Raw genomic sequence first — 26,389 nt, 5'->3', positions numbered from 1 at the left:
AGGCAGTTTGTCGAAATAGACACCCCAGTATCCAAGGTCTGCCAATGAAGAGCAATACGCAGAGGGGGCAGAGCAGGAGGGAGAGAAGGAGAAGGTAGGTAAGATTCCTGTTGTTAGCTTTGACAATAGGAGTGTCATGATACTTCATAAATGCCACGAGCACAAGAGCCATGATCAAGGAACATGAAAGAGCACAAGTGACTAAGCTGATTCCCAAGGGCTCTTCAAAATCCAGGAAGCTTACAACTTTGGGAGTGCAAAAATCCTGATCTTCATTTGGGTGACGGTCTTCTGGGCACCAGAAACAGTCGTTCATGTCTGAAAAACAATATTCCCTGTCAGTCTTCCCAAACATTTCCTGATGCTAAATTGATATTGCAATCTGAGTGGCTGGCCCTTTTGCTGCCTATGTGAAAGCAGAATGTTTCTATCCTATAACACAGGTTTGGGGAAGACTTGTTCCATGTCCAATACGTGTGGGGCACCTTTTCCTGGCAGCACAGGGGCCCATAGGCTGCATAAAAATACTGGGTTCTTGTTTTGCCTGGTATCTTGCCCATGCCATGGGCTTAAAGTTGTCCCATTAGCCAATGCAAAGGGGAGTGGAAATATTTCATCAGTTGTATTATGGGGTGAAAGTGTCCTGAAATGCCATTGCAGTAGCGTGTGTGTGTGTGCGCGCGCGCGCATGAGAGAGAGAGAGAGAGAGAGCACCATCTTTGAAATGTTTTAAGAATTTTGAGTCCTGACTTCCGGCTGTCTTAATGGCACAGCTCCCACAATAGCGGAGTCCATTGGCAAAGATGAAAAAAGGATGATTTGAGGGTAATTGTCCTTGCAAACTCCCCCCAGGGAACGGGGATGTGAGCTTTACTCAGATCATCTCAGTACCTGCCTTTTGCTCTGACATGGAGGTGAGTGGCAGGGAGACTGAGTGCAAAAGCTTCTCGGTCACCCTCCAATGCCACCATTAAGAGCAGCGGTTCTTCTGTTCATTAAGAGATTAATTAGGATTAATGCACAGACGCGTGCTGCTAATGATGGGACAAGATTAAGGACTGCCAAATTGAAACAGCTACAAGGTTGTACAGATTTAAATTGGAAGATGACTTCATTCGAGCAACAAGACGGTATGTGTTGCGGGGGAGCCAATCACTTCATTATAAATCCTTTGTTACATAAATGACTCAGCAACCCCCCTGAGAATGCCAAAAAACTTTGTTCTTCAAAGCAAGTGAAGAAGAAAGGAGATGGGAGTACGGATATTGATTCTAATGACAAATGGGACTGTGTGAGGAAAATACTGTATTACGTTTGGAATCATTATAAAAAGGGCTTGGAGCCTCTGCAGAGTTAATTCTTTTACTTACCCCCTCATTGAGGGGAGGAGGGACTGGACTTTGAAGACTTGCTGGAGCTCTGGTGGGGGACTAGATCATTCTTCTACGGATAATTATAATTAATTGCTTCGACTGGATGTGGAGGGGAGAACTTGGAGGCCTGCCAGGGCTTTGGCAGGACATTGGGTGACTCCCTGCTTGAAATTGAAAGTGGAATTTTACAGCTGCATCATAAGAGTTGGGAACGAAGAGAGAGACCTCTCCAGAGTAACTCTGAGTCAACAGAGCTGTAAGGCACAAAGGAGATCAGGAATAATTAATATGGACATAATATTTGATAAAGAAATACAGGAACAATTGATGAAAATTAAAGCCTCACACAGTAAGAAGAAAGGAGAACTTCACTTGCAAATTTACAAATTACTATATGTGTTAATGCAAATTGAAGTTAATTATTGTAGCTGTGGTATAAGGGATTTTATCAAGAATGGGTTATATTTGGTTTGAGCAATAGTCTGGAGGCAGAATTAAAGGGAATCAGACCTTGAAGGCATGTGGGAAGCCACACAAAAATTATAATTGGCTATGTAATTGATTTGTATTTGAATTGATATTGCTATTTGGTATTAATATAATATGGCACATATTGCATTTTGGTAATTGAAAATTAATAAAAATCATTTAACAGCAACAAAATGAATTTTGAGTCCTAAATAATTGGGGGGCGGGGTTGACTTTTGACCTTAGCCTGATGATCTGGGAGGATATTTCATTTCTTAGCCACAATGCTGTACCCAAGCATTGCTGAACCAATCAGTACTCATGTTACACTTAGGTCTTCCATATCTGACTGGGAAAGATGCCAAATCAGAATAGGGGCATTTTGAATATATGAAACCAGTCTTATTCATCTCTTGTCATCTCTTGTCAGCGAGTTTCCTATCAACACCTACACGCCTTCAAATTGCATTTTGTATATTGCTGAGATTCACCTTGAAATTGTTTTTCCAAAGAGATTTCAAAAATTGACTTTTATATGTGGGATTATTCTTAATTGGTTTTACTATTGATATTTTATGAGAAGCAATTCATAGATTGAATCCAACAAACAAACGAGCAAACAACTAACATATGAGGTCCATATACTCCTTACCTTTCTGGTTAGAAATCTTCCCTTCTGGACATGGGATGCAATCATGGCAGCAAAATGGCGCCCCTTCCATTCTTTTTTTGTGATAACCAGGGTGGCAACTGTCTGTACACACAGAAATAGGCAATGTCTGACCCAGAAATAAACAAAACAATGTTACCATTTAGAATATAAGTAGCAGGAAGTTGTATTTTCTCGGTAAATCTGTAGTTCAACAGTAGGCATTGAGATTTTAGAAAACCTTTGGTATTTGAATCTTTACTAAGGATTGTAGGCAATATGAATGAAATCTACCTTTAGTTTCGTACACACATTGGACCTTGGCCTAAAATGTTATCAAAGAAGGGAATGAGAGAAATCTTGTGCTTCATTCATTCATTATTTTTTTCAGGTTCACTCCGACCTGTGTTTCATCCCTCAGAATTTGGATATATTAGGATAATTGCTAAAATTAATTCTGAGATTGAAGCAAGAACAGTTTGCTTTAGTGTTCTTTCCATTCATTTCTCTGTTTTCCCCATAACAACGACAAAATTGATGTAGCTGTTATGGTATAGTCATAATGAGAAAGGAGGTACATGATGACCTAACTGTAAATGTAATCCCTTAGTTTGCATATATATTCTCTCCCTCTTTCTCTTGGATTGTTTTATCAATGTGCAAAGGATACAGACACAGTGGTATAACACCATATAAAGATTATATTTATATTAGATGAAAATATGCATGACCGTTTTGGCCATCACATTCCCCACCACCACCATATACATGCTGTCTCAAATATTTTTTGTAATATTTTTTAATATATATTTGAAGGTTAATTTCACAGTCTCTTCTTGACTTCTCATTACTAAAATACTTATAAACAATATTCCCTCTCTAATTTTAGACAGTCAATGAGAGGAGAGTCAGTCACCACCCCACTCAAAGCTGCCTGAATGTGCTTACCTCAGCTACTTAAGATATATTGACAAGGGATCACCAAATAATCAAATCCTTAAAGCAAATAATAAAGCAGCAGTAAACTGTAGCAGTAAACCCTTGATATAAACATATGTATGGAGTGGAATAATAACAATACAGTGGTGCCTCACAAGACGAAATTAATTCGTTCCGTGAGTTTTTTTGTCTAGCGAATTTTTCGTCTTGCGAATCATGAATTCCCATAGGAATGCATTGAAAATCAATTAATGCGTTCCTATGGTCAAAAAAAGTCCAAACAAAGCCAAATTTGGTACAACAAGAGTTTATTAAGTGCTCTTTAAAGTCACACATACTGTAAAGAGCATTTCAAAAATTGAAGGAACAATAATTTAAGTTTCTAAACATGACAGAAAAACATTTAAAAATCAACAAAGTGTACAGTACATTTTCTAAGACTCTGGGGGACAACTCGAAGAAGGTTCCTCTTCCACTCTTTGCTTCTTGCTGAAGAACCTGTCCATGGTCTGCTGCTTCATCCACCTTTTCAGCACCTCCCTGAAAGGCGACATGACCCTCGTATCAAAAGTGTTCGCAAGGTCATGTGCCACGTGCTTGTCAGGGTGGTGCCGCTGTGCAAAAGCCTGCACATCCTTCCACTTCAGGCAAATGTCCCTCAGTTCTTTGGAGGACAGCCGTTCCTCAGTTGCTTCCTCCTCTTCCAGCGAGGCCTGCTCCTGCGTAGCCTCTGCCTGCAGTTCGACCAGCTCCTGGGTGGTCAGCTCATGGTCGTGCTCCTCCACCAGCTCGCTGATGTCCTCCTCTGTGACCTCCAGGCCCATGGTCCTCCCCAAGGCAACAATGTCCTGCACCACTGTTGACTCTGGTGCATCAGAGTCACTTGGTGCCACACAGTCCGGCCACAGGCTGCGCCAAGCGCAATTCAAATTTCTCTGGCTGATCCCGTTCCAGGCCGTGGTGATCATCTTCAAGCAGGTGACGATGTTGAAGTGGTCCTTCCAGAATTCCCGCAGGGTGATGGTGGTGCAATCAGTCACCTCGAAGCATCACCTGAAAAGATCCTTGGTGTAGAGTTTTTTGAAATTGGTGATGAGCTGCTGATCCATCGGCTGGAGCAGTGGCGTGGTGTTAGGCGGCAGGAACATGATGCTGATGAAGCTGAACTCCTCCAGCAAGTCCTCCTCAAGGCCTTTAGGATGAGCAGGAGCATTGTCCATCAGAAGCAAAGCCTTCAGCGGCAGGTCATTGTCCAGCAGGTACTGTTTGACAGCAGGGCCAAAAGCATGATTGACCCAGTCCACAAACAGCACACATGTGACCCAAGCCTTACTGTTCTATCGCCACATGACACTCAGCCACTCCTTGTCGACCTTGTGTTTCTTGAAGGCCCGTGGGTTCTCCGAGTGGTACACCAGCAGGGGCTTGATATTCAGGTCGCCGCTTGCGTTGGCACAGAAGAGCAGGGTCAGACGGTCCTTCATGGGCTTGTGGCCAGGCAACTTGGCCTCCTCCTGTGTGATGAAAGTCCTTTTAGGCATCCTCTTCCAAAACAGCCCGGTCTCGTCGCAGTTGAAGACCTGCTGTGGAACGTAGCCCTCCGTCTTCACAACCTCCAGGAACTCCGCTGCAAAGTCTTCAGCCGCAGAAACATCAGAACTGGCAGCCTCTCCATGCCAGAAAAAAACACACAAGCTTCCAGATTCTTGCAAACCCCTCCCCAACTGTTCCCCCAGCCACCCAGCACACAGAAATTCAAATCCAGATTTTTTTAAAAAAAAACAGCAGAGTGGCCCAATGGTCACAGAAAATCATAAAAATGCAGAAAAAAACACACAAGCTTCCAGATTCTTGCAAACCCCTCCCCAACACCAAGTCCTTGAATTCCAAACACCCCAACCCAAAATCCAAACCCCCCCAAAAAAAGTTTTAAAAGCTTAACTTACCAAAATGGCTGCAAAAGAAGTTTTGGAAAAGCTTCAAAAATCACCAGTCTTTAAAAACCTCAAAAAAGGCTACTATGTACACTGCGTTCTATGAGTTGCTCCTCGAAGTCAAGTCACAACTGTATTAACGGTGTTAAGAAAAAGGAAACAAACTTGCAAGACGTTTTCGTCTTGCGAAGCAAGCCCATAGGGAAATTCGTCTTGCGAAGCAGCTCAAAAAACGGAAAACTCTTTCGTCTAGCGAGTTTTCCGTCTTGCGAGGCATTCGTCTTGCGGGGCACCACTGTATCAACAACAACATCAACAGCAGCAGCAGCAACAACAACAACAACAACAATCAATAGCTAATCAGGGCCGCCCTTTAAAAATCAATTTAGCCCCCTACAAGGGTAGGTGAGATTGAAGTGGGTGGGTGGTAGAATCCCTGTAAATGTGATCACCTCTTTACATCAATTGGATATATATGGCCATGTTGAGCAGAAGCACCCTCAACCACTCTGTGGGTGGGAAAACATGACTTCATAGTATTGAAGGAGGATGGCCAGTGCTTTTTTCTGGGGGTACTCCAGGTCACATAGTACTGGCACCTTCCTCCACCCCAATGTTAAAAGTGTGGCACTTACTATAACAACTTCATGGTGATCAGCCTGGATAGCTCTGTTGGCTGGTTAAAGAGTACCAGCACTTTTTTTCTTGAAAAAAGCACTGCGGATGGTTGTACTCACATTCAAATAGTACTAAAGTATATCCCTATCTGAGCATTCAGAGCCCTGTGTACAAACATTTGTGTGAGGGAGAACAAAGGTGCACTATGAAGTCTCTCACTCTCGTGCTTTGCATTCAGCCTGTTTACAGCACTTCACAGTAGCAGAGGTGGTGGAAATCCTCTACTCATGAAAAACTCTGATCAAACCTTAAATCATACCTGGTTAAATCCAATGTGCCATGTAATAGTAGACTCATTAATAGTGAATTCTTTTACGGGAGTCTGGAGATTCACCTTTCCAACTTTCACTCTGAGGAAGGATTGATTTGGGAATGTGATCCAGTTGACAATGTCAAATCCGGCTTCCAGGGCCCCATTGTGATCAAAGGAAATTTTGTCCCCAGCACTGTTGTTAAATGAAATACTCCGTAAAAAGTGGTGGAGCTGGGGGGGGGGGGATGGTGCAGAAGAAGAGAAATGCAGAAATGTAATAAGTTGGAACAAACTGATTCCAGAAGTTCTAGGAATTCCACCCAAATACACACACACACACACACACACACACACACACACGTATTGTAGCATTTCTGGATAGACAAGTGAACATACTGTGGAGGAACCCACTTCCTATTTCTACTAGGTCCTCTTGCTATACCTAAAGATCCCCGAAAAATTATCGAAATCATTACCTGCCATGGCAGCCAATTCTTAAGCTTCTCTTCATACACCATTGCTAGTGGGCTTGAATTTGCCGTACACCTTATTTCTGGAAAACACCTCCAATCAATTTTCCTGAGAGAGGGTTTGCTTAGAAGTTTTACATGCCTATAGGGTACACATAATTAGTACAGTGGTACCTCAGGTTAAGAACTTAATTTGTTATGGAGGTCCGTTCTTAACCTGAAACTGTTCTTAACCTGAAGCACCACTTAGCTAATGGGACCTCCCGCTGCCGCCGCACTGCCACTGCATGATTTCTGTTCTCATCCTGAAGCAAAGTTCTGAACCCGAGGTACTATTTCTGGGTTAGTGGAGTCTGTAACCTGAAGCATATGTAACCTGAAACATATGTAACCCGAGGTACCACTGTATGACCCTCTGGGGAGAACTACATAGAATTTATGTTATCTTCCTCACAGGCTCAGGGCAGAAATATTAAGATGTATAATATACATAAACAACTTACAAATGAAATGCTAATCATAATCATAATCATTGAATAAGATGTAGTAAATTTAAACAGTCACTTCTGTGTTCCCCATTACCTGTGCTTTGTTGAAACTTTGGTACTTACTATCTGGCCTCTAGGCCTTCCAGAAAACAAAGTCTGATTATTTCCTAGAGACACAGGTCATTTATTAAATATTAACTCACAACAATGGGGCAATGGCAGCCATGAAGGAGAAAAAGTACATGAATTGGAAGACCATGATATTTTGTGGCTATGTTTATCCCCCCCAAAATAGTTCTTTTCACACTTTTAAAAATAATCCCAGCACTTCCCAATATTAAAGTTCTAAAATCTATACTTGCAATATCTATTTCTTTTGAATCACACAGAAAAGGAAAACAAAGGAAAAGAAAAAAAGATGAGCTTGTCAAAGCCGCTATGACACACTCGACAATAGATAAAGGACATAATATAGATTTTAGCCTCTGGGAAAAACTTTGGAAAAGCAATTTGAAATTTACAGCACGTTATTCTTAGAAGGAGAACTACTTGAAAATGATTTACAGATGGCATTTAACTCCGAGTGGGCCTGCTAAGATGTATAAGACTGAATCAGATAAGTGCTGGAGATGCAATGAGGTTGAGGGGACGTTGTTTCACATGTGGTGGACTTGTAAAAGGGTAAAAGAGTATTGGGAAATAATCCATATGAATTGAAAAAAAAATGTTTAAAAGTACCTTTCCAAAAAAACCCAGAGTCCTTTTCGTTGGGGATAATTTGGTCGAAAATTCCCAGGTGTCAAAAAAAGGTTATTTATGTATGCCACTACTGTGCCCTGTGTTTTGTTAGCCCCAAAATGGAAAATGAGCAAGGTCCCAACTAAAGAAGAATGGCAACTTAAGCTGATAGAATATGTGCAGCTTGCAGACTTAACATATAGAATAAGAGAACAAGAACATACGCACACTTGAAAACAGTGTAAATAAGTTTTGATGGATGTAATAATGGAATACTGAATGGTTTAGTTTTTGTAAAATATGCAGGGATTTATGATATGCAAAATAAACCATGGAAAGAGAAGAAGGGAAGTCACTGATATTTTAAGGAAGTTTAAATGAGTATTTTAAATTGTAAAACAGAAAATTTAATAAAAATTATATATATTTTATTCTGAGTAGGCCTGCTAAGAACTGAGGTTTATGAAGATTCCCCCCCCCCATATATATATAGGGGGGGATCTTCATAAACCTCAGCTTTATAAATCATAAAAGCCAGGCCCTCTTTTGTTCTTCCTACTACTCAAAATAACTTAAGTCCATTTGCAAATTGGTAGACCTGCTGGAAGATACTCTCAAAAATAAAATTTTAAAAAAGCATCCAGTTCTCAACTTTTTACAGTCTTAACTCAGTTCATTTACTGGTATGCTTGTGTTCAAAGACATTAGTGGGTATATATTTATTCTTTATTTTTTTATTTCCCCTGCAGATTTTATTTTATGCAATTCTGTACCTGCGTTCAGGCGGGGACCTCCTTTTTTCCTCCCTGATGTGTCCCCAATTATCTCATAACCAAAAATTTATATAATTTTTACCTTTCAATTTGGTTCCTGGCCCTTTTATTTTAGAGAGGCTGCTGTTTTGATGACAGATCTCGAGGCTTCTTGCTGTGTGGTCTTGTTCTCAATGTGTGTCTGCGCTCAATCATGGAGCCCTTTCAGCTCCCTCTGGAGCTTTGAAAACTCTATGAGAGTGTTCGCTGACACTGCTGGACCCTCCAGAACCCAAAGTAAAACCTTTGGGGTTTTTTGTTTTTGTTTTTTTGAGAAGGTGCATTGTCTTCACGACCTTCTTTTCTCCTCACAGCAAGCAGATCGCTCGGAATGAGCAATTTCTGCCATCCGCCATTGCCTGTGGCAGACCCAGAAGTCTCCTCTCCATAGTATTAGCAGACATTCTGTCCAATTTAGCACAACTGTCTAGAATTTGGTCTGCAAATGGTGGTGCAATCCCAATATTTGGGATATGATCTTTCAGAGGTGCATAGGGTCTTAAAGGTGCAGGTATTTATTACATAACAAAATCCATTTTAATGTGTGGGGCCAACATCAGCTATGATAACTGTTTACCTCTACATATCTATCAATCTGCCTTTAAATACACACACACACACACACACACACACACACACACACACAGTGTTTGAAACACATGTCCTAAAATTTGTGGCTATGAATATTTTGACAAAGCAGTGAAATATGAAAATATCCTGCAAGAATTAACTCAAAACATTACCCGCCAAGGCTGTTGATTCAGAAACTTCTCTCTGTCTCTGTCCACGATAACTCTATGTTTTGACTTGAATGAAAGCATGGCATGCAGCGCATGGGTCACAGCATAGACAGCATTGTAGATACTGTAGCTGTGGCCAGTTATGCTCATTTCAAAAACAGGATCAGGGAGGCTCTCCAGACTCTCCTCCCCAGTGCATGTTTCATCAAAGATCTTCTTCAACACTGAGAAATGACAGAGGAATGCCTGTTCCCAGAAGTCCATGATGAAACCATCTTCTTTTGTCAAGAGAGGACTTCTACTCAGAAGAAATTGCTGGAAGCCTTGGGGTTCATTTGTGTGCACTGTGAAAGATAAGGCACCATGGATGATATGGATATCCCAACTCCTTTGGAAATAAAATGAGATGAAATCCATCTGTGCTGTCATAATCCACACTTTTCCCTTTGGCCTCACTGTCATGTATCCCATCTCTGAAAATTTTCCCATCCATCTCATATATATAAGAGACTCAATTTCTCCATGAAAGACCAACGTGTTGGCTTTACTCTCCATTACAATGTCAAATGTTTTCCACATCAGTTGCATCAAGTTAAAATAATCATTGAAATAAGTCATTTGCGGAATTTTTTTTATAAAGTCGAAACAGATGCCATTCTTCCAAAGCCTGGGAAGCATTGTCTGCTCAAATCTTTCTCCATTGTCATCTTCCACAGTAATGATTCCTACCCATGTCCACCTGAAATGCAAAAGTAACTTCAGAATTCCTGTGTACTGAAAATTTTCATTTGGGACCATCTGGTAGAAGGAAAGCCCCATGAATTCATCACTCATATCTGGAGCAGAGCCGTAGGTCACCTAAATTTCAAATCAGGGCAGAGAAGAGGCAGAGAAAGAGACATGGGTTTTTAGAATGAAATAAAATTGTCAAAGTTTATTAAAGCAAGATAGGAATAGACTTCTAAATGTCTTAATGTTAGCTAATATTAACCAAAATTGATTAAACCTATACCGAATGCTATGAAATGCTGCTGGGTGATATTTTGAATTTTTCTTTTCTTTTCTTGCCCAGAAGTCCCCAGAGTGAATGTTGGAAGTGATTACCCTGGTTTTGTTTCATGACAGCCTTCAATAAGCTGTGGATATGTATTGATGTGTGAAGTCAAATTAAAGTAAGGCTAAAGCAGGGACATCACCTTACCAACAAAGGTCCGTATAGTTAAAGCCATGGTCTTCCCAGTAGTGATGTATGGAAGTGAGAGCTGGAGCATAAAGAAGGCTGATCACCGAAGAATTGATGCTTTTGAGTTATGGTGCTGGAGGAGACTCTTGAGAGTCCCATGGACTGCAAGAAGATCAAATGTATCCATTCTTAAGGAAATCAGCCCTGAGTGCTCACTGGAAGGACAAATCGTGAAGCTGAGGCTCCAATACTTTGGCCATCTCATGAGAAGAGAAGACTCCCTGGAAAAGACCCTGATGCTGGGAAAGATGGAGGGCACAAGGAGAAGGGGACGACAGAGGACGAGATGGTTGGACAGTGTTCTCGAAGCTACAAACATGAGTCTGACCAAACTGCGGGAGGCAGTGGAAGACAGGAGTGCCTGGTGTGCTCTGGTCCATGGGGTCACGAAGAGTCGGACATGACTAAACGACTAAACAACAACAACAATGCTTCCCGCCCAGGACTGGTGACTTGTTAGGCAAAATGCAAGTACAACAACAATAATAACCTTGTAATAATAGTGACTGCTTAGAACACCTGTATCTTTTCTTTAAAAAAATTATTAAAGATTTTATTAGTTTACAAAAGTATGTGCATTGTCTCTTTTCTCGGGTTGTAAAGTCTTTTCTATATATCAGATACATATGATGTGAGACACTGGTGATGTATACAGAGTAAGGTTGGGGAAGAAGAAAAGAGGGGGGAGGTAGGTTCATTTGGGAAGGGTGATCATTTTGATCATGGCTAGCTTATCTAAGATAGTGAAGTTAGTATTGTTCCATCTCCTCAGGTCATTGCTAATTTGTTGCCACAGGGGTTTGTAGTTGTGGAGGTAACACCTATATCTTGATAGAGCACCTGCATAATCACTGAAATAGCTGACACTCTTCATAGTTTATAAAGATAATGATTAAGTGAGGGAGGCATTAGATTGGATGAAAATTTTGCTAACTACTTCCAAATCTCAATCAAGTACCCCATAAATTTCATGATATAAATAAATAGGTTCATCAATAAACACTAAAGAACAATAAATAATTAACAATTTATCCTTTGGGGGACATGAAGGTGTTGATTGGTACATGGTATCTATTTTGAATGAGAGGATACTTAGTACATATGTCTTCTTATGCCATTTTATCAACTGTATTGCAATTGTCAATCTTTTTGTTTATGAAAGATTTACAATCTACCTTTATTTATTTTTTAGAAATGTACACACACACACACACACACACACACACACACACGTGCGAAACATTTTGCTGATCTGATTCATTGAAATTTTCCCCAAATTTCTCAGACATTTCTATTCAGAAGCAACCTCCAAATTCATGTTCCCTTTGGATAAATTATGTGCAAACTAAATATTGTTAGAACCATCCTAATCATTTTTGATATCCCCATCTCTTCAAATTCATCATAGGTTGAAAAAGTCACAGTCAGGCTGTGCAGTATCAAAAAAAAAATGCAGCTTATATTAGGAGGCAGGAATCATATATTCATGTGAAAACAAGATATAGCAACACATGTAATTTGTCCCTAAAATCAGCCTCCATTCTGTACCTGTGGTCATAAAGTAGCCAGTGTAACATCAGTTCTTTAAAAAGTGATCTGTAGCTACAGATCCAAGAAATTATAGGCTGCTTAACTTAATGTCTGTTTTGGGAAAACTGGTGGAAAGGAGTATGAAAAGCAGAATTACCCCAAATCACCAAACATATGGAAGAAATCATGCTGAAGAAAAACAACACGTCTTCTGTAAGATTGAGTCCAATCTAACTAGCCTTTTCTAAGTAAGTCAAACAAAGCAATACAATAAAAATTACAGAAGTACAAACACCCTCACAAAGAAGCAAAATATATATATGGGAAGACTTAAAACAAGTAAGTAGAGTAGTTTATAGCATTAAGAAAGTCAAATTTCACATTGTACCATGGAGAGGGAGCCCTGTGTTTCTGTATCTGTTTTATATATAATAAAATCCCTCCTAACATTTGTCAGGATGCTCCAAGCCTTTGGCAACACATAATTTATGATTTTCCATTTTTTCAGCTAGTGCTAAACTCCACATATTTTTATACCACAATGAGAGTTACCAGGGTGCTAAGAACAAAAACATAACAACCTCAAAAATAAATAAGAACAAATGGTCAATAAAGCCTGGATATAATCTAGCAACCAAGTAAGCCTTGTGCAACCAAAGGATGAATGCCGAATAAACAGATCATGGGGAGGAGCCCTTATCCCTTAACATAGAAAAACCAGGCAATTTACATTAGGAGCACAGCAACAAAAGCACTTTGTATAATATTTCGCAAATTGTTTAAGGTAAAGTTAGCCCTTAATTCAATCCATATCAAGATCTGCCTGATTATTACATATACACCCCAGATGTCTCAAACCAGCAAGTGTACGTGTATATTGCCTTCATATGAACTATTATAGTGGTGGTGATTTGGAGAGAAGTTTCAGACTCAGGTCCCCGATGGATTGCAAAAAGATATCAAGATCTCCCTGATTACTCACATAACCATACTTGTCGATAGATCAACAACAAGACACTTCTTAAATTCAATTGTATATGTGCACTGCCTACCTGTGGAATATTATAGATCTGTATGATGGTAGCAATATGGAGAGACGTTTCAGATTCAAGTCCCCCAACGACTGCAACCAGATTGTTCCAGGTGTCACATTTGTAGTTGGGGATAAGCCTTCTGCTTGTGCTCAGAAGTTTTAAGGTGGCATGATAGGTCTGCTTTGTATTGAAAGTGGTGTCGTAGATATGGAAGCCCAACGTGACATTGGGTAGGAGGTGGCTGTTTTCGTTGATTTGCTTTACGGCAAATGCCAAGGCCAGGACATGTTGGTAGTTCTTAGTCAGTACACTGCAATGAGAGTTGCATGTGGTGTCACTATGCCAAATGCTATTCATGCTATTCTTGATCAGGAGGCCCTGATTCAAAATGCAATGCTCATTTCACCATACAATATCAAACAGATTGTTATTATTATTACATGCGATAAAAACGAATGCTATAGATTTGTTTGTGTTTTGGTTGTATTATGTAGATGAAGGGTGTTATAAAAATTTAATAAATATTATAATTAATAATAATCCCTAGAAGTCTGCAGAAAGTTTCAGAATGAGCTGTACATCCTTTCAGCTACATTCCCAATTTTTCCACGATGAATGACCACTATTCTATCTGTCTACAGAGAAGCATATTTCTAACAGTAGTTCTACCAATAAAGTTCATTTGCCACCACAGAGCTGAAGTTAATATTTAAAAGTATTCAAAATTCCAAGAATTAAGAATTCTGAATTAGCCTTTATAGTGTGAAATGTATATTGCTTTTAAATATATTTTTAAATGGTAACAACTACATCAATAAATAGAGATACATGAACAAGTGTTTCTGAGCTCATATTACTAGGGGTGAAAAGAAATTTTATCCATGTTTAAAGTTGAATGTACCAAATTCATGCTTTGTGAACTAAAGCAAAAATCATTCTCCAAGATCTGCAGTTTTCAGAATTTTGCAATGCATTTCTGCAGTCAAGTAATGTGTTCAAAAATAAATCTACAGCGGTAAAGTGTGCATTAAAATTCATTTATTAGTGAAAATAATGGACACAAATGCATTTTATTAAAGGAAATTGATCTGCAAAAATGAGTTTCTTAGTGAAATTGCATACAAACCTGTATGTTAAGAAAAATTTGCACTGATGAGTTTTCATGAGGGCCCTTTTCTTTTTTAAAAAATACACACAAATGAGTGGAAATGTGGAGAACTAAATTTAAGATGGGAAAAAATGAGGAATAGAGAGAGAGAATATTAACAAATTTATCCATTCCGACATATCTGATATACAGCAGTTATTGAAAAATGCCTTGTATATATGTGAGTATTGTACTTCTTCAAGTAAGTAACAATTTTAGATTTAAAACCTTATGCATGACATACTAGTCCATCATTAATCCGAAGAACGTCTTCTGAAGGACTTGGGGGTGTTTTAGGTCCCCTGGATTATAATAAATATAAAAGAGGAAGGGTGTCCTATCATTTAACCTTAATTCAATGTCAAAACAAAATCATATTTTATTTTTTAAAAAGGATACATTTGCCCCAAAGAAATTTCCAATGTATAGTGTTGTAGAATATAGACTCTAGGTGTGTGTCTGTGGTGTCACATGTGGTGTGTATGACATGCCCAAACAACCAGAGGCTGAAAACACTAATTCAGAGAAGGTAGTTGTTGTTTATCTCTGTGCAGTAAACGTTTGCTCCTGCCTTTCTGCATATTGAGTAAAGTGTTCTGACAATATTGTAAACTATCTAAAAAAATACTTCATTGCAACTGAAAACTAAACAGTTTGGAGAAGATTCGACAATATTCACAAGCATTTTGAGGATTTAAAAATAAATTAAAATAATTCACCAGACTGAACTGATATTAATAACATTTGGAGCATGCAGTTGTACAATAGTATGAAGACTATTGTGGGGGGACTTACACAGACTCTTCAATCACTGCCTCATTGGGATGGTGCTTGAAGGAAGTCAGCTCTGAAAGGATAAGTGAATGTGACACTATTCCACCAACAATGAAGTCTCCTGGTTGATAATATTTCTGAAGAATTGGAAGACGATCACTGATGGTGTGTGGCAGCAGCAACAGTGCCAATGCCCCTAATAAAAGCATCCTGCTGCAAACTTCAGTTTTGCCTCAGATTTTCCTTTTAAGAAGTCACATTGCTGAAAATGAACCCGAGGAATCCCTTGATTGGTTTCCGAGCTTTCTGCCAGCAGTAAATGAGGTTAGATATTTGCAGAGACATTGAGGAGGGCTTAATTATATAAAATAACAGATCGGTGGGGTCACAGCTCCCTCTAATCTTCAGTTCCAACTCAGAATTCCTTGGGGCACTTTTATATAACATCCTTCATAGACATAGGTATTAATTTCGCTAGCAACCACTAGAACTTTCTAGAGGTTTTGGCAAGATTAATTATAGGGGTTTTTTTTATTACAGGGCAGACAATCAATGACTAAAATTGAGATTTAATTACAGTGCTGCTGAAATTATGTTTGCCACATCTTTAGTAGAATGACAAAGAATACATGAACAGGAAATAAAACTCCACCAGAAAACACTGCAGAAAAATCAAGACCTAACTCTTGTGAGTCATGAGAAACTTAACTAGACTATGCACATAACAAAAATGATCAGTATCTGGGAACATATTCAGAGACAGTATCACAGCAAGAGATGTGAAGGTATTGGGGGGGGGGACTGAACAAGATAAGGAATGGACCTTTTTAATTTTCCATTTTAATTTTTTTTCTGAAAAAAAAATTGAGGGCAACAGAAAAATGGGGGGAATAGGCTGCCAAGCAAGCCCCGATAAGAAGTAATGACTCTCCGGCAGTTTTATGTATGTTTATTTACAAAAAAACCAAAAAACAACAACACCCAGAGCATGGCTTCTTACCTGCTCGCATTGACGATAGTTGGTCAATCTGAATCTTCGCCCCTCCCACAGCAGGAAGGATGCCAAATTCCTGCCATTCCCCCTTTTCCCTTCTGTTGCCCTCTGATCTTATCCAGACTCCTAGAATGGGGACTGAGATGCTGGCCTCTGGCCTCCCCACTTCCACTTGACACAGTCTCAGACCTCTGCTTATTTGCTGATTGCCTAGCAGTGCTCTGGCTGCATTCTAACTCTTCCTCTTCTTGAGAGCTAACAGCCTTCCCTGGGAAGGGGTGTGTGTCAAACTGCCCTTTCTCGACTCTGTCAGCCAGCTCTCATCTGCAGAGTCAGTCCCTCGTTCACTTAGTTCAGTTTCTGAGTCTGACTCTTCCCTCTGTGGTTTCTGGAAATGTTGGACCTCATATTTCATTAGACCTAGCCAGCATGGACAAAGGCCAGAAGTTAAAGAAGTTATAGTTTGACAACATCTATAGGGTCACATGTTCCCCACTCCTGCCCTACAAGATTGTCATGCTTTTTATATACTCTGAAGCCATAAAAGCAAGTAGGAAGGCATCCACCCCATTTTAAGCTGCCTAGGCTATTCATTCTACCCTGTTCATCAGTGTGAACATATCTAGTTTTTTGTTTTGCCAATATGTGTGTTACTCTATTTCTTTTAGTCTCATTATTTAGTCCATATATATTCCAATATAGCACTTTAAGATTGATTCTAGTGTATTAAGATGTTTATACAGTTCTGCATGGGCCACTTCAGGTTTCATTTATTCATTCATTCATTCATCCTCCTCTTCTTTCTCCTCTTTTTCTTCCTCTTCTTCCTCCTCCTGTTGAAGTTCCCCAAATTCTTTTTTGATATCGTATTGTGTAGGAAACAGCAATATGTTGCAGTTGCAGGCTAGGATAATTCAAACAGAAAATCCAGCCCATGTAGGCATTGATGAAAACTTTTGTTACAATATCTGATTATTTGAATTTTTTACTGATTAGTAGTTCCCTTTTGTTCAAATGAGGCCTTATTACAATGATGTAACATTTTGGGAAAAAGATGCAGCCCATTACCCCGCTACTGGAGGCTAAGATTGAGAAGATCTGCACAGCTACCGTATATTTCCCCTTGGAACTCAGGTAAGTTGGAACAAAGGAGAACCAAACACTGCAAAACCCTAACATGCTGAAAGTGATGAACTTGGCTTCATTGAAACTATCTGGTAGCTTCCTGGCATGGAAAGCCACAGTGAAGCTGGCAAGTGCCAGGAAACCCAGGTAGCCCAAAGCACAGAAAAACATGGTACTTGAACCCTCATTACATTCCAATACAATTTCATTAGTCGTTGAATGTTTGTCAACATTTGGGAATGGGGGAGAGATTGCCAACCATATAATACAAATCATTGTTTGGATAAAGGAGCAAGAAATAACAACAGAGGTGGACAGTTTTCTGCCCACCCACTTCCTCATCCTGGATCCTGGCTTGGTGGCCATGAAAGCCAGAACCACAGTCATGGTTTTTGCCAGCATGCAAGATACAGCCACTGAGAAGATGATTGCAAAAGCAGTTTGTCGGAGGAGACACATTACCTTCTCAGGTCGTCCAATGAATAGCAATGCAGACAGGAAACAGAGCAAAAGAGAGATGAGGAGAATGTAGGTGAGAGAACGGTTGTTGGCTTTGACAATGGGAGTGTCATAGTGCTTTGCAAAAATGCCTAGCACCAGAGCTATGATCAAAGAACATGAAAGAGCACCAGTAGCTAAACTGATCCCCAAAGGTTCTTCATATGACAAAAAGGTTACAAGCTTAGGAATGCATGTCTTTTTATCCTTGCTTGGATAATGATCTTCTTGGCATTGAAAACATTCAGCCATGTCTGGAAGAAAAGAGGAAATAATATTTCTCTGAATTATGTACACATTTTTGATAGTACTCTACAAAATCATTCTCACCATTCTTATCAGATGTCCTCCCTTCTGGACATGGAAAGCAATCATAGCAGCAGAATGGCTCCCCTTCCTTCTTTTTCTTGCTATAACCGGGAAAGCAGGAATCAGTGCATATAGAAATAGGATATGCCTAATGCATCAAGGAAATAAGAGGGTGTTAATGTTTGTGTCACTTTAATGCCAGTTGTTTGTTAAGCAAGCTTAGCATAATTCAAATAGAATATGGAGAAAAATTGAACATTGTAAAGTGCAACAATTGCCTCTCGTTATATCCTACAGTGTGGAAGTTATATCCTACAGTGTGGATTGATATACATCTATTTATTTATATAATTTACTTTATTTATTAATTAAATTTGGATACCGTCTTTCATCTGAAGATCTGAGGAAAGTTCACAACATAAAAGTACAGAATAAAACCACAAAGTACATAATGAAAACAAGAAGAACAACATAAATCAATAACCTCCACCCCCCAACATCTAAAACAACATTGACTGTTAATCAGCCAAATACCTTGTTGAAGAGAAACCTTATTGCCTGGCACCTAAAGATATATAATGAAAGTGCCAGACAAACCTCCCTGGGAGAACATTTGCCAAACATGGAGCCACTGCAGAAAATACTCATTCTCCTGTTGCTACTTTCCGACTCCTTGTGGTTGAGGCACATGAAGAAGGGCCTCAGATGATGCTCACAGTCTTGGTCAGTTTATATGGGACAAGAAGGTTTTGAGGTGAGCCATTTATAGGTCAAAACCAGACCCAAGCTAGACACCAAGGCACCACCACATAGAATGTATTGCAGTAATCAAGACTTGCATCTCATGAAGTACACAGTGATGGGGATACACAGTCCATTCATTGTCTAGGCAGCTATATGATACCCTTTCTTATTGTGTGTCATGTATTGTAAGTCTTAAAATATTGCCATTTAATTGCCTCCTGGAAAGAGAAGGGAGAGCTAGAAGAGGCCTCTACAGTTCCAGTGGCAATTTTGTGATTGGTGATGGTATTTCTGTGCACCAAATGGCTATATACAACAGAGCATTTCATATGTGAAAAGTTTCTTTGGTGTCCCTGTGAAAATTCAAAATGAGGTTACTTCATTAACTATTGTATTTAAATCCTACCTCATTAAAACATCTGTGCCACACAATGGCATCTTCTTTAATGGTGATTGCTTGGTCTTCACTTGGAGCTTTGAGATGAATCTTTCCAACTTTCACTCTAACGAAAGATTTGTTTGGGAATGTGACCCAGTTTACAATATCAAATCCTGCTACTAATACCCGATTCTGGTCAAAGGAAACCACATCCCCAGCACTGTTGTTAAATGAGCCTTGTTTCAGAAAGTGGTGGACCTAGATTGAAAAGGAAAATACTGACATTTAATAAAATGGTGTTAATGTACAAGAAGCCGAACCTTTCTCTCTTAAACAGTAAATAATACATATATAATAATCCACACTTTTTCATTGCAGTAAATCACCTTTTCCAAAGTTAAGGGAAATATTAAATTAAAAAAAAAAACTTTAAGAGAAGCAGAGAGGGAATATAGAACATTTTCAAATTTACCCATGACCAAAAAGCATAGACAGGACCAGATGGGTTTCTTTGCAACTTAAAGGTAAAGGGGCCCCTGACCATTAGGTCCAGTTGTGGATGACTCTGGGGTTGCAGCGCTCATCTCACTTTATTGGCAGAGGGAACTGGCATACAGCTTCCGGGTCATGTGGCCAGCATGACTAAGCCACTTCTGGCGAACCAGAGCAGCACACAGAAACGCTGTTTACCTTCCCACTGGAGCGGTACCTATTTATCTACTTGCACTATGACGTGCTTTCGAACTGCTAGGTTGGCAGGAGCAGGGACCGAGCAATGGGAGCTCACCCCATCACGGGGATTCGAACCGCCGACCTTCTGATTGACAAGTCCTAGGCTCTGTGGTTTAACCCACAGCACCACCCACATCCTTTGCAACTTACAACCAAGCAAATACAGTTAAGGACTTCACCACATAACATTTGAGGGAGTAGCTGGGGGAGCGAGCTGTCCTTAAAAGGTAGTGCCTTCCACAAATGCTTCCTTATGGTACTTTTTGGGGTACATTTTGACTGGGCATTTCATGTTCATTTTCTTAATTGAATAGGCTTGTAGTGACCTGAGTTCTTATTTACCTGTTTGGTTTATTTGGCATTTACTGTAAGAAGGTAAATATAACAAGACATGGTGAGTAAAAAGTGGCATAGAAATATAATGAATGAAATGAACCTCTCTACCAGTTATTATTATCAACTCTTCATTCTGGGTGTGGGGCAATGTATATTGGGCTATATAGTTCCCATTTTCAGCTCGCTCACATTGTTGGGCTTCAAATAAGATTAGCTGCAACCAGCATTACTAATGGCCAGGGATCTCACAAGCTGGAATCCAACAACCTCTAGAGTGCCAGTTTCCCCATCCCTGACTTACACTCTTTGCAACAACACTATACCTCGTTTTCCATCCCTAGTCCTTGCTCTATGTACATCCCATGTACAACCTATGAACAGCAGCACCCAGGAAATTATTATGAGTGTGGCCCAGGGCACTATGAGGACTATTATCACCAACTCTTCGATATACAGCTTCATCTGGATGAGAGAATAGCATACGTCACTAGGAAAAGTGCAGGCAAATACAGAAAATGCAAGGAAATGACATTGCCAGCCATTACCTGCCATGGTTGATTCTTCTGAAGTTTCTTTCTTTCTCCCTCTGCCATTGTTCTGTGTTTGGATGTGGATGAAAGCCTATGCAGCGCATGGGCCACTGCATAGACAGCATTGTAGATACAGTAGCTGTGACCAGTCATGCTCATTTCAAAAATAGGTCCAGGAAGATTCTCCAGACTCTCATCTCCAGTACAGATATCACCCACCACATCATCCAAAGCAGAGCTTGGGAAAACACAGCCAAATGCCTGTTCCCAGAAATCTCTGATAAAACCATCATCTGCTGTGCTGGAAGGGTTTCTGCCCTGAAGAAATTTTCTGAATCCCTGTACCTCATTGGAGTGAATTGAAAAAGATATAGCACCATGGAAGGCTTGGATATCCCAATCACGTTGGTAGGAAAATGATTTGAACTCTATCTGTGCTGTCAGGATCCAGACTATACCTCTTGGCATTTGTGTTGTAACTTCCACTTCTGGTAGATATAGCACCCATCTCAAAAATATTATGGAATCTGCTTCTCCATAGCAGACAAATGCATTGGCTGTGCTGCTCATAACTCTGTCAAACATTTCAGCTGCTTTTTTTATTATGTCTCCATTCTCATCATCAAAGCTGAAATTTTGGGGACACGTTTCTACAAAGGCTAAACATATGCCACTCTGGGATAATAAGGGAAGCATGTGTTGCAGAAACATTTCTACTTTATCATTGTCATCAGCAATGAATCCAATCCATATCCATTTGAAATGGATGAGTAACTGGAGAATCCCCAGGAACTGAATGCTATCATTTGGGACCATCTGATAGGATGAAAGGAATTCAGTGATATATGTCCTCCGAGGAGTAGAACCATACAAAAGCTAAAGTTTTATTGGAAGTGGAGTGGGTAGAAAACCAAAAAAAATATTTTTTAATATATTAAAAGAAAACATGTATTCATTCCTTTCAATGCTATCTCAAAGAGATTAAATTCGGACAAAGGTATTTTTACTTATTTATTTTTAAGTACACTGTATGCTTCAATTGGCTTATCAGTTCTGGGCAGATTGTGTCATTCCAAAAGCCACTGTTCTTTAATGAATCTGTTAGTACACTAATTTGCTTGATTTTGAGATACGAAATTTTACATTCTGGCATGATGTTAAAGATTTAAGTCACAATTTTGGGACTATGAGCAGGTATACTTCTTTTTCTTAATGGAGAAACAGGAAACTTTGTGTTCTTCCTGCTGCTCTGGCATTAGACCTCACTCCTATAGGCTGGAGGAGTACCATCATAATCAAGGAGGAGAAATGATTTGTGGCTAGATTAAAGAGCCCCTTCCCCATTTCAGGTTAGACTAGAAAAATGGTCTGGATGAGTTTACTACATTACTAAATGGGTGGGGGGATAGGATGACTTGATTATGTCATTCAAATGGGTTACATTATTTCTATTTAATAGCAAATGTGGGCAAAAAGTAGTCAAGACACCAGGACAATGGGAAACTAGGAGGCCCTTATCCAGATTTTGCATGCATCACCAAGTAGATGTGATGTGTAGTTCCTTCTGATAATAACAATAAACAACTCTTGGTGGCTTCCAGCACATATAAAAAATAAATAAAATGTCAAACATTAAAAACTTCCTGATACAGGGCTGCCTAGAGATGTCTTCTGAAAGTTGTGTGGTTCTTTATCTCCTTGACATCTGATGGGAGGGCGTTCCACAGGGAAGGCACCACTGCCAAGAAGGCCCTCTGCCTGGTTCCTTCTACCTTCACTATTTGCAGTGAAAAAGGTGCCAGAAGACCTTTGAATGAGGAACTCAGTGTCTGGGCTGAACAGTGGGGGTGGAGACGCTCCTTCGGGTACACTCGGGTTTCCATTCTTTTATTTTTAAAATAAAATGGTCAGTGGATCAATTAGGTAATTGGTCTTATACGAGGTTCACTATAGATATTAATGTATATAACATCACATATACCCAAGTGTAATAAAACCAATTCTTACATATTTGGGGGTCAAAGTGTTACCCTTGACAGCATCCTTGTGGTTATTATTAACATTTGTACATTTCTTCTTTGTCACTAAATAAAATCTCCTTCTTTGTAAGACTAGGGCTATGGCAGTGAAAGTTGTGATCCCAAACCAGAACAGAATTGTACTGAGCACTGTAATTACTCAGCAGCAGCAGCAGCAGCAGCAGCAGAGCTAACATTCTCCTTTCCCTTCCTCCCCCACAACAAACACTCTGTGAGGTGAGTGGGGCTGAGAGACTTCAGAGAAGTGTGACTAGCCCAAGGTCACCCAGCAGCTGCATGTGGAGGAGTGGAGACACGAGCCCAGTTCCCCAGATTATGAGTCCACTACACCACACTGGCTTCCTTCTAAAAGTTTATAAAGGAGAATGTGAGATCCAAATGCAAAAGGATAGCAATTGGATCCAGGAATGTTTGAAATGTCCCTCACAATGAACAATAGAATAATTAATTGGCCTAAAGAACTTTAAGCATTTTTGAATAACTTCACATGTATATGGCCTAAAAGAATATTTTTGTCTTTTTCTCCACCATTTATAAGTGCTGTTTCCCCTTATCTGCATTTCTTCTTCTTCTTCTTCTTCTTCTTCTTCTTCTTCTTCTTCTTCTTCTTCTTCTTCTTCTTCTTCTTCTTCCTTCTTTGGCGATCACTCGTAGCCGAGTAAGATTGTCTTCCATAAACAAGGTTTTAACAGTTGGTCTGTAAGTGATTGTGGAGCCCAATTCTGGATCCCCGTGTCCTTCCACAGTGGAGACATAGCTCTCCAGATGGGAGTGGATCATGGCGAGGGTGTGCCAAGCATGCCTTCCTCTTAGCACATTTCTCCCTTGCGTTCTGAGTTCAAGCATCTTCAAAACCCATGGCACCTTTGGTAAAGGCTCTTCTCCAACTGGAGCGCTCGCAGGCGAGTGTTTCCCAGTTGTTGGTGTTTATACTACATATGGCATGCTACGTATCTGCATATGGCATTCATATAAATGGTAAGGTCTACATGTTTACATGAAATGTACCTATCCCTGTCTCTCAAAGATTAGGCCACATCTGGTAAAAAGGAAAATGGTTAAAAACAACGACCATACATTTCTAAACTCCGCACACACATCCTACCTGTGGAATCTTGTAGATACTCAAAACATTAGCTATGTGGTGAGACGTTTCTGAGTGAAGTGCCCCAATGACTGAAAGAAGATTATCTTGGAAGCCACATTTATAGTTGGGGATAAATCTGTCTCTTGTTGAAAGAAGTTTCATTGTAGCATGATAGGTGAATGCAGCATTGGAATAGATGTCATACATATGAAATCCCAGGGTGACATTTGGTAGGATCTTGGGGTTTCCGTTGATCTCGTTTATAGCAAACACCAAGGCCAGGATGTGCTGGTAGTTCTTAGTCACTGCACTATGAAAAGATCTGCATTTTGTTATATTTATTTTCTACACTTTGTAATAGTATTTCTATTGCATCATGCACATTTCTTATTATTATTAAGTTATTTATTGTTGTTGGTTTTGAACATTACAGTACTGGAGTCCAGTACTTCATAAATCAATCATTTATTCAGGTGCTCAGCATTATGCTGGCATATCAAATATACATCAACAAGTAAGGTACCATGTCTCCTGGATCAAGAATGAGTTCAGAGCTGTAGTCTTCATAATTTATATTATAATGATAATTTATATTATTTTATCTACTTATTTAGCCTTCTTTCCCCTACCTTATCAGCAATACAACAAAACAGATCACAAAATTCTATTTTCAAATGCCTATTTGTTCTATTTTCAGTTGCCATCTAAAGACATTAGTATAACTATTTAATGGCCATAGAAATGTAGGACTGGAACAAATTATGCTTGGCATGATGTTATTGAGAAGTGCTGTAACAGAAAATGCTATGTTTTGTGTCCCGACCTTTATCACCTTGAGAATTAGAGTAATGTCACCAAACTGTGCCTGCCTGAAACAAAATCATAGCATTTTGCAGCTTTTGGACAACATAGAGAACATTACCTCTATCTGGAAAACTTCCAGTGTGTAGAATCCTGAGACTAAAATACCTGGACTAAGCTATATCCCTGTTCTGGGATTTCTAGTTGACTGGACTCAGTGATCTCTTTGTTATACAAAGCAACTCTGTCATTCTCTTTACTTCCTATGGAGATTATATTCTGAGGTAATTGTTTCTCACTGGCTCTTTCCATTCTACTAGCTTTCCATTATGCCCACTATATCAATGATGTCTTCTAAGACTAAGTACTCCAATTCACCCCATTGGAGGCATCTGGCATTAATGTATAAACACTTGCATAAAGTTTCTCTTTACAAGCCTTTTCAGCACTTGTATTTTAATCTGTGATGCATTGGCCTCTCTGAATTGATTTCCTGTGTCCTTCTGCAGCTGCTGGACCACATTATCTCTATGTGGAATATTTCCAGGGTGTGTTCTATTGAGACTCTATATTCAAGTTCTAAGCTTAAATATTTCCTGTTCCATAAACTGAAAAAGTACTTAAAATGTCTCTCTTTTTCTCATTTATTTTGCTACTTCTGAACCATGGGGAAATATGAAAAAATCGGACAGGATATTTGCTTCAGTTTGAGAAAGCTAGCCCAAACCTGTGTGAAAGATTGATAGCAAGAGTAGGGAGGAATGTTTCAACTATGGCTATCATGCACTAAGGAGAGGATTGGACCAGATGCTTTTCAATTTCCCTTCCAACTTTATCATTCTATAGTGATGACATTAGTTGCCAGTTCAGAACTTGTAATGCTAAATGGTAGCTTCAATTTCATGAGAGAATCAGTTGAATAAGCAGCATGTGTCTACTCCAATGAACAGGGAATCTGAGACTTGGGTCCATCCTTCTGCCATTGACGGTCATGCAACTCCAAAGTAGCAATGAAGCTGGATTACCATACCATATCAATATTGCCTAGATATCATGCTTGCTAAAGCTGTGTCCCTTAACAGCTGTAATTTCTTGTCATTTTGGAGTGTGAGTCAAATAGAAATACATTAACACATCATGCTAAAAGGTTTAGTAATGAAAATATATCTTTCATGCACTGCTACAGAACAAATTTGCCAATTCTACTGTATTGGGAGCTTGTAAAATAGAAAATATCCTAGGTATACTGTAGAAAAAAGTATTTCTTACATTGCTTCTTCAGATAGTTTCTGGGGAGGTTGTTTATCAAAAGCCTTTGGACTGGAAAGGATTATGCTCTGAGAACCAATGCTTCCAAAGATTATGTCTCCAGGCTGATAATACCTGTGAAGAATATCAAAGGGATCCTGCATTCTATATTTAACAACAGAAGTGGCCAATATTTGGGACAGTAGGAGCATATGCAATACCACTGATGCAGGCATCCTGAATACTAATCTTTACTATTGATATTGCTCCCTGTCTTCAGATGTAACATAATTATCA

At 39.5% G+C, this 26,389-nt stretch overlaps 1 protein-coding gene and 1 long non-coding RNA gene across 4 annotated transcripts in view; one reads left to right on the top strand and one right to left on the bottom strand.

Moving 5' to 3' along the window:
• The window catches only part of LOC310746579 (vomeronasal type-2 receptor 26-like), a 239,622-nt gene that overhangs the window by 152,115 nt on the left and 61,118 nt on the right, over positions 1-26,389 (top strand). The window lies entirely within an intron of this gene.
• On the bottom strand, positions 3,721-5,658 carry LOC310746607. The gene is made up of 2 exons (XR_014540766.1): positions 5,043-5,658; positions 3,721-4,959 (listed from the first exon to the last, which is right to left on the bottom strand). It is a non-coding gene; the product is annotated as an uncharacterized lncRNA (long non-coding RNA).

This window comes from Podarcis filfolensis (genome assembly GCF_964270895.1).
Source record: "Podarcis filfolensis genome assembly, chromosome: 13".
NCBI lineage: Eukaryota > Metazoa > Chordata > Lepidosauria > Squamata > Lacertidae > Podarcis > Podarcis filfolensis.
This window is presented reverse-complemented; position numbering and strand designations above follow the sequence as displayed.